The sequence below is a fragment of the Camarhynchus parvulus genome, chromosome 2, assembly GCF_901933205.1.
Source record: "Camarhynchus parvulus chromosome 2, STF_HiC, whole genome shotgun sequence".
NCBI classification, from domain to species: domain Eukaryota; kingdom Metazoa; phylum Chordata; class Aves; order Passeriformes; family Thraupidae; genus Camarhynchus; species Camarhynchus parvulus.
The window spans coordinates 142,385,494-142,403,649 of record NC_044572.1 but is presented as its reverse complement, the minus strand read 5'-3'; the positions used below and the strand labels follow the sequence as shown (position 1 = coordinate 142,403,649).

Below are 18,156 nucleotides of genomic sequence, written 5' to 3'. Positions count from 1 at the left end.
CACCTTTGAAGCCTGCAAGGTGCTCCGGCATGTGCCTGCTCCCTTTCCATGGCTGCAGAGCCTCGCCCGTGCTCGGCTGTGCTGTGTGTGCGGCCCGTGAGGGCAGGGCCATATCGGCTCCTCACGAAGGGTCTCTCTTGGCTCCCCGGGATGGATGTGGGGGCTGATGCCAAGGCTCTGACCTGTCCCCATCCTTCACTCCCGGCCCGGGGGCGTGAGCCCCCTGTGAGTGCCGCTGGCCCGCGGGGGCTGCCCGGAGGAGCCGCGGCCGCTGCCCTGGGGCGGCGGGGAGGGAGCTCGTGAGGGGCCCGGGGATCGGGGCCGGGCGCGGCGAAGGTGCCGGGGCCGCCTCTCCCTCCCCCCGCGCCGCTTCCTTTTATATCGATGCGGCACCGCCGCCCGCAGCCACAACCTGCGGCCGTGACGCCGCCGGCAGCCGGAGGGACGAGGCTGCGCCCCGTGCCCAGGTAAGGGCTGCCCGCGCCCCCCGGGCGGGCGGAGCGGGGCGCGGAGGCAGCGGCGAGGGGCGGCTCAGCGGGAGCGAGAGGGAGATGGGGATCGCCTGAGGAGCCGGGAGGAGCCTGAGCGGAGCCGTGGGGTGGGCGCCCGTGGGGAGCCGCGGGGCGGAGAGGAACGGGAAAGGAGCCGGGGCAGCCCCCGCCCCGCTGTCCCCCATCCTCGGGCGGGAAGGCGCAGCCCCCGCAGAGGATGCTCAGCACTGCCCGGGCAGCCCCGCGCCTTCCCGGCCGCCTCCCGCGGGCAGGGTGTCTGTGGGGCCGCGGAGAAAGCACCAGGGCGGCCGGAGGCAGCTCTGGCCGAGCTCTGCTTCCCCCCGGGCACGGGGACTGCGAGGCCGCCCAGGCCGGGAGGGGCCGAGGCGGATCTGCTCCTGTGTGTGAGGGGTGACAGGCCGGGCTCGGGAGGTCCTGGCAGATCCAGCGAGCGCTGTCACAGCCCTCACACCAGCCCACACCATCTCCAGTCAGTGCCGATGGAAGCCGAGCAGCACACGCCGGGCTGGCCGGCCTCAGGAGGAAGCCATGGCTCGGTCCTGTGTGCCATGGGTGCTGTGTGGCCGTCCTGGGCTGGGAGCAGCGCCGAGCATGTTAGATGGAGGCTGCTCCCAGATGCTGGGTGCCAGGCCGAAGACTTATCATGCGTCCTTGTTCATGCAAATCTTGTGCCTAAAAGTTCAACCCAGCAGGCAGAAATGTGCTGGACTGGCTGGTGAGAGGGTGAGCACTTCTGCTTTGGGGGATCTGGTACTTCCTCATCTGGGCAGGAACGGTGGTGTGGTTGTGATCGTGACTGTGTGAAAACTACCCCTCTCTTGAGCAAGCTGTAGAGTTTCAAAAGGGTTAGTGCTGAAGCAGAATAGCACAGAGCAGCCCCTAAACAGTGAAGATTACCTGGCTGTATGGTTTGGAGCAAAGTTACCCTTCTGCCATTTAAAAATGAACTCTTATCCCTAATAACCATTTTTCATATACATAAAAATGTGTACATTCTTTAATTTAAGACCCAAAAAGCCATGAGGATGATGCTCATTCAGTGTTTTGTTAGATATGTAATTAAAACAGTAGAAAGGCCCTTTTTTAAAATTCAGACAAAGAAAACCCTGCATCTGCACCCCAAACTGAGAAGTGCTTTGAAGAGATGTGGGATTTTGGTGGAAGTTTAATGTCCTCTTTGTTTCAGAGCTTGACTGAAAACGAGGTTGGCAATGGCTGCTGCCTGTTTAATGTTGAGGAGGACAGAACTGATGCTGTGGGGAGTTGGGGAGTGTTCATGGTGCCTACATGTGCTCTGAAGGACTCTCTCAGATGCACACAAACACCCTGGGTCATTTCAGAGCTTGGCTTTGCTCAGGGTCATCTTGCCTTAGAGAGAGGCAGCATTGGCTGCATGGCTCCTCCTGGGTTCCCGGCTCAGCAGGGATCAGGAGCCTGTGCCTGTCCAGGCAGCAGGATGCTCTCAGCTGCTGCTGCAGACAGCAGTCCCTCCCTGCTGCTCGCTCTTGCTCTCTGGGAGCACTGCTCAGGCCAGGGGCCTCACCAGTGCATTCTCTGAGAGTTGTCACCGCTTGCTTTCCCAGGGTGGGTGATGTGGTTTCCTCCATGGCTCAGCAGGAGCCCCTGGCATGAAGGAGCTCTGGAGCAGGTCTGAGGCAGTGCTCTGCAGGGACACTAGGAAGCAGTCAGCATCCAGTAGAACAGTTGTACCAACAGGACTTTTAAAGACAATTCCAATAAAGTCCGGAGCATCCTTTTCTCTATCTGAGATCAATAGTTCAGGCTGCTCAGCAAAGAGTGTGTGTGATGGATTTGCAATAATCGGCACAGCACAGCTCAGGCTTGAGGAAAAAATTGTTAGGCCTCATTCTGTGCCTCTAAATGTGAGTGTGCCCAGCAGGAGCACTGGGAGAGGATGATGCACTGAGGGGAGTTAAAAAACATTAATACTGCCTCTGAGCATGGAAAGGCACAGCCACTCTCAACTCCTACTTATTTCTTTGTACTCAAAGGTATCAGAGGATACGCAGTGGCTCACAAAAATAAAGACTGGTATTTGAGATACTTCCTGTGCTTGTTGGAGGAGAACAAGGCCCAGAGTATTTTGAAAGTAAAAGCATATTTCCTGTGAAAAACTGCTGAAGTGACGTGCGAGATTGTTTCGGAGCTGGAGGCACAGGCGATGATTCAGGCCAGCAGCGCTGGCAGCTGGGCTGGTGTGGGGCTGAGGGGAGGGTACTGAGCACCAGCCTGTCTAAACCTGCAGATAGGCACAGCCTCATGTGCTCCTCTTGCTGCCCTGGGAACAGGAAGACAGGCTGTGTCCTGTGTCCTCTGGCTGCAGACAGCCTCAGGGGCTTGACTAGGGACTAGAGTTTGGTCTGGCAGCAGGTATAAGCAGACCTGCTCTGGTTGAGTAAGTACATGCTCCAGAGGCTCCATAGAGAACCAGTGCAGGTCTCTGGGCTACCCAAGCACAAAGGTGATTCCATTGTGGTATCAGGACTGCTTCTGTAAGCTGAAGGTCATTCCTGCATTGTTTTCTCTACCCTGACTTAGAAAGACTTGTCTCTGAGGTTAGTTCAGTCCAAGACCTGTCCTCCTGATAGTCTGGTTTAGGTTTTCATTTAGTGCTTATCATGGCTGCAAGCCTGCTTATCAGCTGAATCACTGCCCCCATGCAGACCTGCACGGTTCCACAGGGAGCTGAATCCAGCTCTCTGGCTCCCAGGAGCCTTCTCTCCCCTGCAGCAGCTCAGCTCTGAGGGAGGAGGTGGCTGGGAGCAGAACACAGCCCTGACAGTCTGCTGGAACACAGTTGCTGGAGCTGGTTTTCAAATCTGCAGCAGGGCTGTATCTCACAGTGGGTAGGAAGCACTTTGCATGGTGTCTGCAGTTACTCAGCTGTTGGAAACCTTTGTTCTGTGCTGCTCTGTGTGGAGCTTGATATAGCTTGGATTTTTTTTTCTTTGAGTTCTATTACTGTCCTTGCTGGGTATATTTTAAAACAAATACTACACAGATGAGTTTATTCCCTTGAGGTCTTTCTGCACTAGAGATGCTCAAACTGAGTGTATGTGTGACCTTGTGGTAATAGGTGGGATAAGTCTAATAGGTAGCTTTGGTTTCCATTCCCAGCAGTTTTTCAGGTGGTGCAAGCTGCTTTTCTATCATAAAAATTCATTTCCCCTAAAGTTCTTTCTAGAGCTGGGTTTGCTATCTGTTTTGCAACGATGCTCTGTGATTGATCTACCCCAGGGTATCTAGTGGACAAACTAATTTCTCAAAGGCTTGCTGGATAGAAAGGGAAAAAACCCAAGTCTTCTGACTGCAGCAGAAAACCAGGCATTTTATCTGAGTCTTGCTAAGATAGTCTTTGTCTCAACTGAGAAATAGGACCCCCCCAATCCCAAGCATCTGCCTTGTTCCCAATCTTGAGGTCAAACCTCCTGGCCACAACCCTCTCTATTTAAGAAAAAGATGTAGACACAAGTTGTAATCTGTGCTATGAAAATCTAATCTGTGACCTAATTTGTTGTGATACCATGAAGAACCTGTCAGCAGCAATCATCGTAACCCGTGGCACGGATGCACTGCCGGCTTTCCAAGGGAGCTCGCTCGCCATAGCCCCAGAGGAGAGGTGTCATGCCCAGTCAGTACATTTGGGCTCCTCCACTGACAAATCTGGGAATAATACAACTCTCAGGTCACTTTTGTTATTCTTTTAAATATAGAAATGGTATGGGCAGTCTTACTACGTGTGAAGGGAACCTCTTCTGAGGATCCCTGTGGAGCAGGCTGGTTTGAAACATGTGGGAAGGAATGAGGTGCAACCAAAACTGGACAGATTTCTGTGCATGCCATAATAGCTGTTTACCTGTCTGTTGTTCATTCTCCATGGCCATGGCAGCAGCTTGGATGAAACCAACTCATTGGGTGAGTGGTTAGAGGAGGGACTTGTCTGAATAACTTCTCACCAGTGGGAGCTGTGGTTGCGTGGGCTGATTCTCACAGGGCAAAACTGGCTGGCTTCTGGTACAGCCCCTTTGGGCCAAGTTTGTTGTCCTTTAAGAAGAAAAAACAAGATCTTTTTTGGTGTACTGCTGAAAATACAGCACTGTCAATCTTGCTCTGCAAGACTGGAGAAGGAAGGAAAGGTTTGCAGGTCAGGAATGCACATGTAATAGGCTGAAAAAGTGGGAACTGTACTCCTAGGTCCCTGCATGGCTACATCTGTCAGGGAGAAATCTTAACTAAAAAACTACTGCTGTATCAGAAACAACAGAGCTGGGCTTCCATTTTGATTGTTCTAGAAATTGCTGTTTGATTTTTTTTTAATATTATCCTTCAGATGCTTTACTTGAACATACTAAATTAAAATTTACAGGGGCATGCAGTCTGTTGACAGCTGCTAAAATCCATGTCTGGCTAGTGAGACCATTAACCCATTTGGACTTTGAGATCCAGTAACCTAGATCCAGTAAAATGCATGTGCATAATCTGCTGCCTCCCTTTCTTGCCCTCACTGGAGCTACCTGTGCTGCTGTTAAGGCATTAGATCTTAAGACATCTTTACTTTGAGCCTCCCTTTTATTTTCAGTGCTTTGTTCCCTAGCATACATTAGGTGTATGTTAGCATAGAATACTTGCATTCTGGTAGTAATTTGTGTGTTCTTTTTTTTTTTGTGTTTATGTCAGTGTACTTTTACCCACCATGAGCACTCAGAGCTCAGGTTTCAATGTGTTATTTGTTGATTTTTGTTCACTCCAGACTTTTCCCTCCACCCACTCACTTCCTCTCACAAATGTTTCCTCATTTCACCACTTTTTCACACCCATTTCTAGCACAGGGTTGCCTCCCACTGCGAGCAGGCTCAGCACTTCATCTACCTCAGCACTTCATCTACTATTCACCTCTGCAGGAGATGGGTGACAGTTCCAGGTGTGAGGGGAGGAACAAAGAGAAGAGAAGGTGTTTGTCCATGTCAGGGGAAAGGCACAGTGGCAGGGAGAGTGACTGGGTGCAGGTGTATTTTTGGGCAGCAGGACCAAAAGCATGTAAGCAGGGTGGCTGTATGGGTGGAGGGAATGAAGGTAGAGAGTGCAGGTGGTTTTATGTGTGTGCTCATGATGGGGCACAGCACAACCTCTGTGTGTGCACAGCTGGGAGACTGCTGGGCATGCTGGGCATGCTGGGCATGCTGGGCTGGGACCTCTGAGGTTTGAGGATGGTGCATCTCCAGGCCACAATGCAGCCTGGCCAGAGGCCCTCAGCGAAGCACAGGCAGCTGAGGTGGCACTTGTGATAGCTCCAAGTTTTAATGTGCAATTTTGTTCCGTCTGCCTTTTATTTTTAACAAAAGGTTTCTCACCTCCCCTTGGACAGCACCAATTTCTTAACCACAAGGAGTGCATCTGGCAGCTTACAACCTGTTAAAAAGAGGAAAAAATACCATGGTGAAAATAGCATGTCTATAGTTTTAAATTAGGTAAGGGCTAAAATTAGTAGGAACAGGCCTGTCTGTGTCTGTGCAAACCAGCAGAGAATTAACATTCTGAGCAAGGCAAGCAGAGGTTTGCAGCTCACACTTCCTTCGCCTTGTCCCACTCCTGTCCTTGCAGCTTCGCTTCCCCGCAGGGCTCAGTCACCAGTTAGCAGAAAGCTGCGCAGATACCACTAACCTTGTGCCAATACTGAGTGCTACTTTCAGCACTGTGAAGTGTTAGCAACAGGCAGAGCATTTTTACCACACTCCTTTAATTTCTTTGCTCATGCTGTGAGTGCAGCTTTGGCTGCATCGTGCTGAGGTCAGAGCCCTGGATGTGGCCTGAGTCCCATGCTGGGGCCCAGATCCACCCACCATTTCCTCAGTGAGATAGGAGCCCCCAAGACACCTGTTTTCTCTTCCCAGCTGTGGTTTACTTTCCTCTTCTGTAATTGTGTTTCTGTTAACAGGGCCGCAGTAAAAAACAGTTGCTGAATTATTTACCTCACTAGAATAACTCTCGGGTGGTTTGGTTCTTTGCAGACTATTTTTCATCTCACACCCTGGCGTCGTTTTCATTCGCAGCATGACCCATGCAAACAGGTTTATTGGTGCAAGCTAAAGTGTGCAGCAGACTGGTGGGGTGATGTGTTTGAGGGATGGAGAACAGCCAGAGCCTTCACCTCTCCCCCTCCTTCCCTGGAAACTGCTGTGCTAGGCCCTTTGCCCACTGCCTAAGTCAAACTCCTGGGAGTGAATGTTCTTTCCCCCTTAGCATATCCAGAGGAATCAGAGGTCACTTGGAAATCAAAATTAGGCAATGCCTTAGTGCAGCTTTGAAAAGTTTACTCAAAGGGCTGGCATTGCTCCAGTGTGGTGAAACTGGTGACCTCCCTCCTGTAACAGCACCAGAGAGGACTCTGGTTTGGCTCTCAGTGGTCAGAGGTGGCTGCTGAGCTTCACCCTGGGTGGCAGGGCTGGATTCCCACTCCTTGCACCATGCTCCCAACCAGAGCATGCATGGTGCAAAACCAGGGAGGGCTGGACTGTGTCAGGCTTGTCGCTGCCCTGAAACCTCTGCAGGTGTTGTAGTGGAGGCTTGTGAAGTGCCCAGGCTGCTTCAGGCAAGGGACAGGGACCATCCCCAAATGGGAAAAGCCACAGAAGGCCTGGACTTGGCTTGTTTCTCTGGGTTATGCATCCTCTGAACTATCCCATGGAGGCACAACTGGAAGCTGTCTCTGCAGGTCTCATGCAGCAGCATGCTCCTGGCAGTGGACAGCTATGTGATGCATGATTTATGTTCCACCAACTCTGTGTCTTGACAGATACACAGGGATAGAGTGATGGGGAGTATCTCTGCAAGCTCTAGGGATGATTTGGGCTTCCATGGTGGTTTGTCTGAATCAGTCAACAAAAATCATAGATAAAAACTAGGAGCCCCATTCCCAAGACTCTTTTGGCAATCCCAGAATTGAGGAGAGCAGGTCCTCCTGCCTGTGAATCCTAACTCCCACTGAAAGACTTGCTGATGACCAAATTCCATCTTCTGTGCTTTAGTGGGTTTGTCAGGCATCCTGCTTACATTGAAGCATTAAGAAATATTTACTGTCCATGTTAGTGTTCTCTTGTCAGTGCACTCTGAGTATCACAGATATCACTGGCAATGGCCTACTGGAATCCCTCAAATATGAATGAAGAAGCCACTCCCATCTCTATTTAAGGACTGGGACCATGTTTCTTTCCCAGGATTACTGCTTTGAAAGGAGATGGTTTTAGGAGCGCCTCCAAGTTGCAAATCTTATACCAGGACTTCTTGTGCCGAGGATCCACAGCTGATACATCCTGGTTACTGGTGTTACTACAATTGCATTTATGAGCAAAACCTGCTTTAGGTCCACTTGCACCCATTCTAAGTCTGCTGCTACCCCCTGTATGTCTGGACATGACATGAATCACAACACCTCTAAAATACATTTATGCATTGAGGTATAAATGCACCTAGGACCTGCAGCTGCTGTTCATACCAAAAAAAAAAGCCTTTCAAACTTTGTGAGGTTCTGTTTGGTCTTTTTTTTAAAAAACCAAACTACCTGGTGTGAGAAGCACTTGGTGGATGTACTCAGAACTCTTGTTCTGTGGGAAAGGACCTCCTGTGTGGGGACTGTGTCACCCCACGTGCTTTGCACAGGGCTCCCAGATTACATAGCTGGCACAGGAACAGTACATTCTTCCTCCTGCAATGCCAGTCAGTTTGAGGAAGCAAGAAAGGAGAGCAGGGGCCCAGAAGGACAGTACTATGTTCAAGCAAGCACGCAGAAAAGGACTGATCCTGATAACCTTGAGTGCCTGCCGAGCCGTCTGGCAGGCTAAAGCACTTATCCAGAGCCCTTGGAGAGGACCATCTGATCCAAGGCCACCAAACAGGTCATTCCCTATCAGCACATTGCCTGGTGCTGCATGGGTTTGGAGCTGTTCCTGGAAGTTTTCATAGACTTGAATATAGTTATTTGCATGTTGAACAGTGTCTGGGCTTTTCCTCTTCCTGTGAGCTCTGTTGGGCACTGCTGTACAAGTGTCTGCAAGGGAAGTTGTGTTCTCAGTCAGTGCCCAAATTGGTGTAACTTCCCCTGGACAGTGGCTCCCAGAACTGCAACCCTGTCTGCACCAGCCCTGCTGGGGAAGGGGAAGAGCAGAGGCTGCTCTGCAGGGGGACTTTGGTGAGGAACTTCCCCTGTGTTTGTTCTCCTCCCCGAGTTCCTCATGCATGAGATGATACGAGTCCTCATGTTCCCCGTCAGGTGACATTCACCAGCTGGGGTTTCTGCAACAGGGGATGCTTAAGTCCACTGGAGAGGGCCATGGGCTTCCTGTGAAATCCCCTGTGGAATAACAGCACACACCCCACCCACATTACTGCCCCTGTGTCCTGCATGCCTCAGCCTCTCGTCAGCCCTGCTGCTGGGAGAGCTTTGGGGGGCAGTTAGAGGTGTCCTTGCTTCTGGGGGAAGCCAGAGCCAGCCCCTGCTGGTCCTGCCTGCTGGGGTTCAGCACAGGGAGCAGATCCCCTTTCACTCCCCTCTGAAGGGAGCTGCAGCACCTGCTCAAGTCCAGGGAGACAGGAGGGAGCTGAGCCATGGTTCTGCCCCCAGTGCCCTGCCTGCAGCCATGGCAGTGCCCCCCAAGCCTTGGTCCAAGGGCAGGAGGTGTAGTTCCCACCCAGCTCTGACCCACCAACTTGCCAAGCTGGTCTTCCTCCAGAGTTGCTCCATATCTGCTTTACCCTCTTCTGCAGGATGGAGCCCAGACCAACATTCGGGCCTTGCTGTGTTCCCTCAAGGTTTGACCTGCTCTCTCTGTCAGCCAGTTGTGGGTGTGTTCTAAATATTTATTTAGCTCATCCTTCTCATATGTGCTGAATAGTTTCTGAGCTGGAAGAGCAGGCAGAACATTGGCTTGGGAACAAACTAAGCTACCCCTCTTGGTATGTTTTTACTTTGTTTTGTTTTCTTTCCTGCACTATTTTGTTGGGGTCCAATCCTGCACATTTCACTGACATCAATAAAACACTGACAATTTCCCCAGTGGATCTCAGCAGGATCAGAACTCTTTGGAGATGGAAGCATATCAGATTGTGTGAAAGAGATATTTTCAGAGGTCACTGAAATTTGGTCCCTTGTTCCAGAGCCTCCTTTTGCCTTAGACACTAATATTGCAAGTGCAGTAGGTGAATTTAGGTTCCAGCCCCATGGGAAGATACACTAGTTAATACAGAGAACTTTAGAAATTGTCCTTACTCTCTCTGATGTAATTTTTATCCCTTGAGTGTACAGAGATTAAAAGATAGTTGATAAGCATACTAAACATTCATTGCACATTTCTCTTCCAGTATCCAGCTGACCTCAAATCTAGAATGAAATGAATTTGCATTTGTTTCTAAAAGTATCTTATTTTGTGAATCAAAATGTCAACACATTTGAAAATGGTCCCACATGAGACATTTGTATCTCTTGGAGTTTAAATTGCTGGATCAATGTCCCATTAATACTAAGGGTGTTTAAAGGACAAATTCTCTGCCTACTGCAGTGAAAATTTACCCCGAGGTATGACATTTCACCTGCCACTGAGTATAAGACTGTTGAATATAATGGACCGGAATAGCAAGATCTGCACATGCTGCTAACAAAAACGGGTGAGCAGCAGATCCCATTACAGAAACCTTCCTCTTTTTTTTTTCCCTCCTCCTTTTTCAGACATTTAACTTGCATGCTCTTTGCAACCTAAATTACTGCACTATTAAGAAGCTGGGTACAGTTTAGTCATGTAACATATGAGTGGATAAAGAGACCCCCGAAAATCTTCCACTCAAAAGGGTGCAAGGAAATGAGAGCACCAGGGTACGTGCAAGGTCTTGTGGCACAAAGCCTGGCTCCAGCCAGAGCACAGAGCTATGAGCCCCTTCACATGCTGTCCTGGTAGCAGCTCTGATGATGGACAGGGCTTTGCCACAGCTCATCCCTGCCCTCACCATGGCTCTGTTCTGGGGGAACAGAGGACAGTTGGCAAGTCTCAACCCCCCCCTCCTCACATGAAATACGGAGACAACTGGGCAGAGCTATCAGCAAACTAAAGCACTGCAAATCCTCTGAAGCCAGGGGCCCAGTGAAGCTGAGCCTCAGGCGAGGCATGTTTACCCCAGGAAGTGCCAGCATAGCCCAGGAGAACATACCAGAAAATTGCACCACACTGTCCCTCCCTTGCGCTGCCACGGAAACCAGATGCCAGGATGGAAAAGCACCAGGAGACGAATCAAAAAGCTTCAAGTGCCAGAGAGCCCTGCTCAGCCCTACCTTCTGCTGCAGGCCATCTATGCTTCCCAGCATTCTCTGGTCTCCTGCCAATTCCCATCAACAGCTGTGGTTTGTGGTTGTAATGCTCAGCATTTGTCTCCTCTTTCTCCTAGCAGACCTGCCCAAAGCTGGATGTGCAGCATGTAGCAGTTCAAGAGTCCCAGGACTCCCAGAACTGGCCTCTAAGTATGAAAACAAATCTTTCTTTACTCCTTTATCTTCTCCAAGGCCTGAGACATTGCAAGTGTGGGTTTGTAAGGTTTCTGGGTCCTTCTGATGGCATTTGTGAGGAAAGATTACATAACACAGTGCTTTATAATACATAATTTTCTTTCTTTTAAAGAACAAGAAAGTGCCAGCAGTAAACCTAAAGCTGGATTGCCAGCCCAGAAGCAGCCTGCTTACTGCATTTAGCAGATGAAATGTTCTTCACTCCATCATGCTTATTCCCAGTTTCTGTGTCTGTGTATTGCTGTTGAGGCTGCAGCTTGGGTAGGAGCGGCTCCAAGATGTTAGCAAGTGTCTGTTAGGAATCCCACTCCCTGTTTCAGGAGGCCCCAGAAGTTCATTAGATGTTTAATAGCTTCCAGCCACTGCTGTGCTGGATGGACCTGAACTGGTGACCGAGAGGGGAAAGGTTCTCTCACAGATTTACAAACCCTGAGGCATCTGTTCCCCAGACACAAATTTGTCTAATTCCCCTAAACCACTGATGATCTGCCCTGAAATGATACTCCCATTCCCTTAGGAAATACCTTGGGTTGATATCAAGTAGATAGTTATTTTTGGATCCTTTCCCAGAGAGAGTGCACTGTATTGCTCTGAACCCTACACCCCAAATAAATATATCATCCTACTGTAGTAAAGGTTCAAAAAGTTTTATTGAAGGGGAAACAGATTATTAATAATTAAGGGTAGTTCACTGTATTGGTTTTGAGCCAAGCAAAGCTAATAGAGCTTTTTTTTAGAGCAGAGATAAAAGTGTATAATATTGAGACTGAATTGATTGCAGCATTTAATGCAACATAAAGTCAATTAATGAATTTCAAGGGTTAACTCTGCATTAAAGTGAAACATGAAGCCCACAAGCAATGTATTAAGCATTTTTAAAGATTGGCAAAAGCAAACAAGCAAACAAAAAACAAACCCACCCCTTTTTGATTAGTAAATGCCTGTATTTTTTCCTTCCTGAGGGAGAAACTCATATTATCAATTTTACTTCTTTTATCCTAAAGCTCTGGGTTGTTATATGTACTTGTGTACTTTTCCCTCACCCCCTTTTAGAATAGAATAAAGCCTTTAGAAGAAGGTGATCAGTGATTAATTCTAACAAAATCCTCCTACATCTGCCTGCAATATTCTCGTGGCAGGGATGGACAGAAGTGTCTCTACGCTCCCGTAGAGGAACAGTATTGGACAAACACTTTTGTAAGAAAGGTGCTAAATGAGGAGAGTTATAAATTGTTACATGTTTGGATCACCCCATGTTGTTTATTTACAATTTCTTAATTTAAAAGTATATTTTCTATTTCTCTGCAATAACAGAAGAACATGACATGGAAAAGAGAAAACAATCACTGGGTGATTAGCTGTACTAATGAGAATGAGGAAGGTTTTAAAACATTCTGCACTGAACAATTTCAATGTCTATCACAGAATAAACCTGCAGCCATTCCTTTTCACTGACAGACATTATATTGTAATGTTGTTCCTTTGCAGTGTTTCCCAAACCACCCACTTCTTCTGAAACCTTTGTCCAAGTCCCAATATGACATGAGGTCTTTTTCTGCACTGTGTTCTCCTACTCTCTGCCTTATTTCTTGGTAGCCATGCAGTCTTCCAGTGGGCACACGTGCCCCTCTTTGCCATCTGGCCACATTCAAGTCCTGAGTGCAGCCCCCTCTGCACTAAACCCAGGCTTGTCACACTCAGCTGCAAAACCTTTCACAAGCTCAGGGGCAGAGTCTGTCATCCAAGCAGCAGCATGTTGTGCCTTAGGACAGAAGTGACCCCATTAAAACCATTTAGAAGCATGCACACTTATGACTGGCTCACTGCCCTTATGCCTCTCCTTGCTCTCACATGGTTCCCCAGGCCCTCTCACATCCCTGCTTAAACTGGTCTTTGAGCAAACCACAGAAATTTTGTATTCTCTACATTTGCCCCTACCAGCCTTTTAAAGTAAAATTCAACTGATAAACAATTAAGATTAAAATAATAATGGCAACATAATGGGAGCATGAAGGAGCAGGTACCATTTGTCTTTTTTTAGAAGAGAAGAAAATATAATTGAAAAATAGAGTCCTGTGAACACTGTAACTAATGAATTGTAATTTTTTCCTGATTTGCATTCTGTGTGCCCTGCATTTCCCACTGGATCTTTTACAGTGCAAAACTTCTCAGCTCCTCCCTGTTTCCAGCTCCCTCCTTCTCTGCTAAGTTCCCAGTGCTTCTACTGCAGCTCCCCCAGTGTCTCTCTTACATCTTGCCGGGCAGGCAGGAGATGACCCAAGCAGGCTGACTGGGCAGTATACACGTGCTGTTGGGTGTCCAGCACCACAGACCTGATTTCCAGGGTAGTGCAGGCTGTGTGTCCTGGGACAGGAAGAATGGCCACCTGTCGTAGGCCAGGGGCTCACAGGCAAGCTGGAAAACAGCTCCAAGTGATCAGCCTCACTGCATAACACATTACTGTGCGAGACACTGTGCTGCTCCAGCTTTTGTGCCCAGGTTTGTTGGTTTAGGACTAGCTTGGTTGTAGAAAGCCAGTGTGTACAGCAGATCTCAGCATTTGTGTTTTCCTCTCATCTACAGCTTAGTCTTCAAGCTGCTAAGAGCAAGAATTGCACCAGTGGGTTTTTAAGGCATTGTACAAATATTTCCAATTTAGCTTTTTGCATATGAAATTACTGAAGTTTAATGGCCTCATTTTAGGCACTTAGAAGTTTTCAGAATGGGAGGTACCACTGCCAAGCTTCGTAGCCTTCTTGCTTAAAGTCATACAAGAAGTCTAAGGTCAGAAATATGGTCTAAGCTTCAGAGTTACAGCCTAGTACCTCACAAGAGAAGGCTGTTTTGCTTCTTTCAGGTTTTTAGCTTGTTCACTGCCTGAGGCAGGAATAATTTAGAATCGGGAGAATATGAGCATGTATTTAAAAAGTCCTGCTGGTTTGTGATGCAATCCTGCAGAGGTGGTGTGGTCATGGGGAAAGCTGTCTAGTCTGATCATTAACATAATAGGTACCTAAGCTGTGACTCCAGGAACCCAGATGTCTCAGACGGGACTGGATCCAGATTGCTATAAACAGGCACAGAAGGTTTCCCAGCTCATGCATGGGGTTTATCAGCTGGACATTAAAATATTATCTTTTAATCAATTGGGAAAACTCAGAATAAGTTTAAGCAATTACAATGTGCAATACAAGCTTTACTGTCTTTTCTTGCTAACTGAATATTAAACAGCTGTATCTGGTGCTATATTTAGCCCTAGGTGCCATATTCCTGCTCAGGAAAAAGGAAGAGAAAGACGTCTGGTGTGCAGTGTTGCAGTTCCTCAGCAGAGGAAGTGTTTAAGTGCCTGCCTAACTGCTTTGTTTCATCGAAGTGTTCATCTGCACCCAGTCTGTCTCTCACAGATTACAGCACAGGAAAGTCCTGGCTTTCCATTTCCTCTGCTAGCAAACTCTTCCTTGCAGCTAGAGGGACTTGTGCCTGTGGGACCAGTAAGGACTCTATTTCTGTCCCTCGAGCTGCCCAGGCATCTTAAAATGATTGTGCTCAAAGATTTTGCTTCATAACCCAAACATGCCTACTATGAGGGTGATGGGTGATGGGAATTTTTTATCCTACAGAAAAAGAGTGCTACCTAACCACTGCATATGAGGTCATGGGAGAACCTACAAGAAAATGTGTGTACTGATGAGAAAAGGGTTTCTTCAAAGTTCTTTACAGTCAGCAATTTGGTACACTAAAATGAATTTAATGTCTGCTGCCCTTTGGAGCATATTGATAGCATTGCAAGAAGGCAGAAGTATAAAGGTAAACAACAGATGACTGCATCAAAAGAATGTAATTTTAAAGAGGTAGATGTAGTTGGTGAGCTAGTAACCAAATCATTGTCTATTTTTTCTCTCATTATTCAGTAAGCTTGTACTCAATATCACTTAGATCACACACAAAGATAAATTTGGTTTATAGAAGTTCAAGTGAATGCTGCAGAACCAGTTGAGGTTTTGATTTACTAAATTGAATTCTAGTTTTCAGAGGGGACCAAACAGTCAGGTCCTTTCAAACTGAAATAGTGGTACAAGGGCCGAACAGCAGCACCAGTGACACTGCAGTGCTGTGAGGTGCTGAGCCCCTCAGCTCGTGGTTGTGCCACTGGAGCTCAAGGAACAATCCTATGGGGCACAGCCTTAGATACTGTCCTTGCTCTTGTCTTACCCAGCAGTGCCTAACGCTGTTGTTCCATGAAGTTCACGTTTACTCACTGAATTTTGTAATTGTCCCCTGAGATTGATGCTCTGCAGAGCCCTTCCCTGAGGTGCTTTCATTAAGTTACCTATTTCCCCAACAGAAGATTGCAACTTCCCCTGTGATGTGAAGAGGAAACTAAGAACAGCTGTAGCAGAGGAAACAGCTGAGGCAAAGTGAAATGGTCTCTTGACAACATCCCCTGGTAACACCTAGACACAGCCCCAAAATCACTTATGAGCCAAATGCTGTTCTGAGGGCTTCTAATAACAAATGGATTAAGCACTTTGGGGAAAAAGAAAAAAACCACCCACCAATAAACAAAATCCCTGCAATGATTACATCACGTCAAAGGATGGGATCAAAGTAAAATACCAGTCTCATGCTCCTGAGGTAGGCAGAAATCTCAATGAGATCAATGAATATTTGTTTCCATCAGGGAAGCACAACTGCGTCAAAAACTCCCAAATCAAACCAAACCAAAAAACTGGGTTCTCTTCCAGAGAGTCATGAGACAGTCTAACTCTCTGGGACATTGTCTTCCCTGTTCTCTGGAACATTGATTCTGTCCATTAACTGAATACTATTATGCTGCTGATCTGAAAAATTCTGTGGAGAAGAGAAGAAAAAGAAAAGATAATGTTTGTGAGAAAGTTCCAGTTCAGATATATATTTTATTTCCTCCTGTGGCCCTGGGGGTTTACTTTGTTTAATAAACTGGCTTGACTGGGACTAAAGGGAAGTCAAGTGAAACTCTGCCACTCAACACCACCTGATTTGCAGCCTCCTCTGACTTGGTGAAGCCCTCACTTTTAAGTAGCACTGACTGCTACTCAGAGTGAATAAATACAGCAACATTTAGGAGTTTACAGTGACATTTAGGAGTTTTGCTGGACAAAGGCACCTCTCAAATGAGCAAAGGTGATGGCCCAGCACCGGCTGAGGTGATCACAGCTTTTCCACTCCCCAAGCACAGACACACAGGTGCTTCTGGGGCTTTTCCTCCACTGACTGCTGTAAGTTCAAAAGTGCAGTCTGTGGCCATGACCTCCTAAACTTGGTGATGCTGGATTATCTCAGTTGCTTTGCAGGCCTCTTCCCTTGCCTGTGTGCTACCAGCATAGGTTCACCACTGCAGCCCCTCAAAGGCTTGTCAGTGCAATGGAGTCCAAGTGAGATCACTGAAGAAATTATGTATTTCACAAACTTTTATAAGCAGCTTAAAGATCTCAGAATCTAATACTGTGTTCTGCTCTATTCTGCAGCAGGTCTACTACTCTAATTTATCTTTCTATTTTCCAGTAGAGATAAAACATGATTAAAATAGCTGCAGTTCCTCTTTCCACCTTCCTCTATGCTTACTGGTCTGTAATCTTCTTTTAATGCAGGCTTAACACCTGACATTTTCTCTTTTTTCTTTCTTTTTTCTTCCCTGTCTCTCATATAGGTGAGCTATATTTTTGAGGTAAGGCAGCAAAATGTGAGAATGTGGGAAAAAAAAAGAGCTTTATTTTGTAAAATCTCCATTATTCTTGATCACGATCCAACTGACATGGCACTGAACCTTCCTGTGTTATTTGACTTAAAGAAGTGTTCATTAATTGAGAGCATGCTGTGTGTTTTAGCTGAGGTTCCCCACATGAAGGGGCCATGCTGATCGTTTGTAGGGAGCAACTGCATCACCAGATGAGCAAACTCTGAAATAATCTTGGACCTTGTAATGGCAAAAGAGGAGATGACTGATGCAATTAGTCACGTGAAGTGACTGGGGCATAGCATGAGGAAATGACAGGATTTCACCAGGTCTGTCAGCGTAAAAAGATTGAACTCCAGAAGCATTTCAGTTTTCCCACTTGCCACCCAAATATCAAAATGACCTTTTTTTGAGGTGGAGGGGGGAGGCATCCTGAGATTGTGAGTGCCTGTGTCCATGCAAGTGTAAAACATTCTAACTCTGGCATGACAATATCTGGAAGCACTTCAGGGATCCTTATGAAGTGATTTGACCTTGGCTTTTTGTTTTGTCTGCATTTCTGGAAATTTATGTAGATCATTCACATTTTGTTACAACTGTTTATATTCTGAAGAGTGACATTCATATCAGAGGATTTGTACTATCTAAGTGAAAGCCCTGGAGGACTGTGTGGTATAAATGTGACTGCCTCTGCACTCTCTCATCTACTACTGTGCCACTTGAGAATGTAGGGAAATCTGGGCAGGGGAGGGCAAAACCTGACGCTGGTTTTATCTGAACTGAAAGGTGCTATGAGCCACAACCGTGTAACAAGGGAGCCCTGCAAAGCTGCATTTCTTCCATTCTTCACATTTTCCATAAGAAGTTTCATCTTTAACCATTTCTTTAAAAGAATAATCTTTAGCCATAGGATGTTTACTTTCTATTTTCATCCATGTAATGGAAGAGCTATTGCTGTCCTCCCCCCCAGAACAAACAGGGCTGCTGTCAGTGGTCAGGGCACTCTATTGTCCCTGCTGAGTATACATGGCCAGGGTGATGGTCACTTCTTTTTCCCTTTGGACTCTCTCCCCTAGGCTACCATTAGGTTGAAAAGCAACCCAAGTATTCCAACAGTGCATGGCACCTAAGGGCAGCTTTGCTCCTGTGGCTTTATTTATCCATCTGGCCATCAGTATATAAAGTCAAGTCATCTTTTGTCACTGGTATATACACACATATATGCAATACATATACATCCAAGAGTAATTTTAGAGCTTATTAATCTCTTCTTAATGAAAATGCTCTGACCTGTTTTCTTTCCTGTCAGATATACCTACCTGGTACCAACTAACAAAATCCTCAGGCATTTAGCAGAATAG

At 47.2% G+C, this 18,156-nt stretch overlaps 1 protein-coding gene across 1 annotated transcript in view; it reads left to right on the top strand.

Annotated features, from left to right (window-relative positions):
• The first annotated feature begins 348 nt into the window (after positions 1-348).
• FAM49B (family with sequence similarity 49 member B) overlaps positions 349-18,156 on the top strand; it is a 96,981-nt gene continuing 79,173 nt past the window's right edge. The window contains exon 1 of the mRNA XM_030965861.1: positions 349-467. The gene's annotated coding sequence lies outside the window, so the exon portion shown is untranslated. The remainder of the gene's footprint in view (positions 468-18,156) is intronic.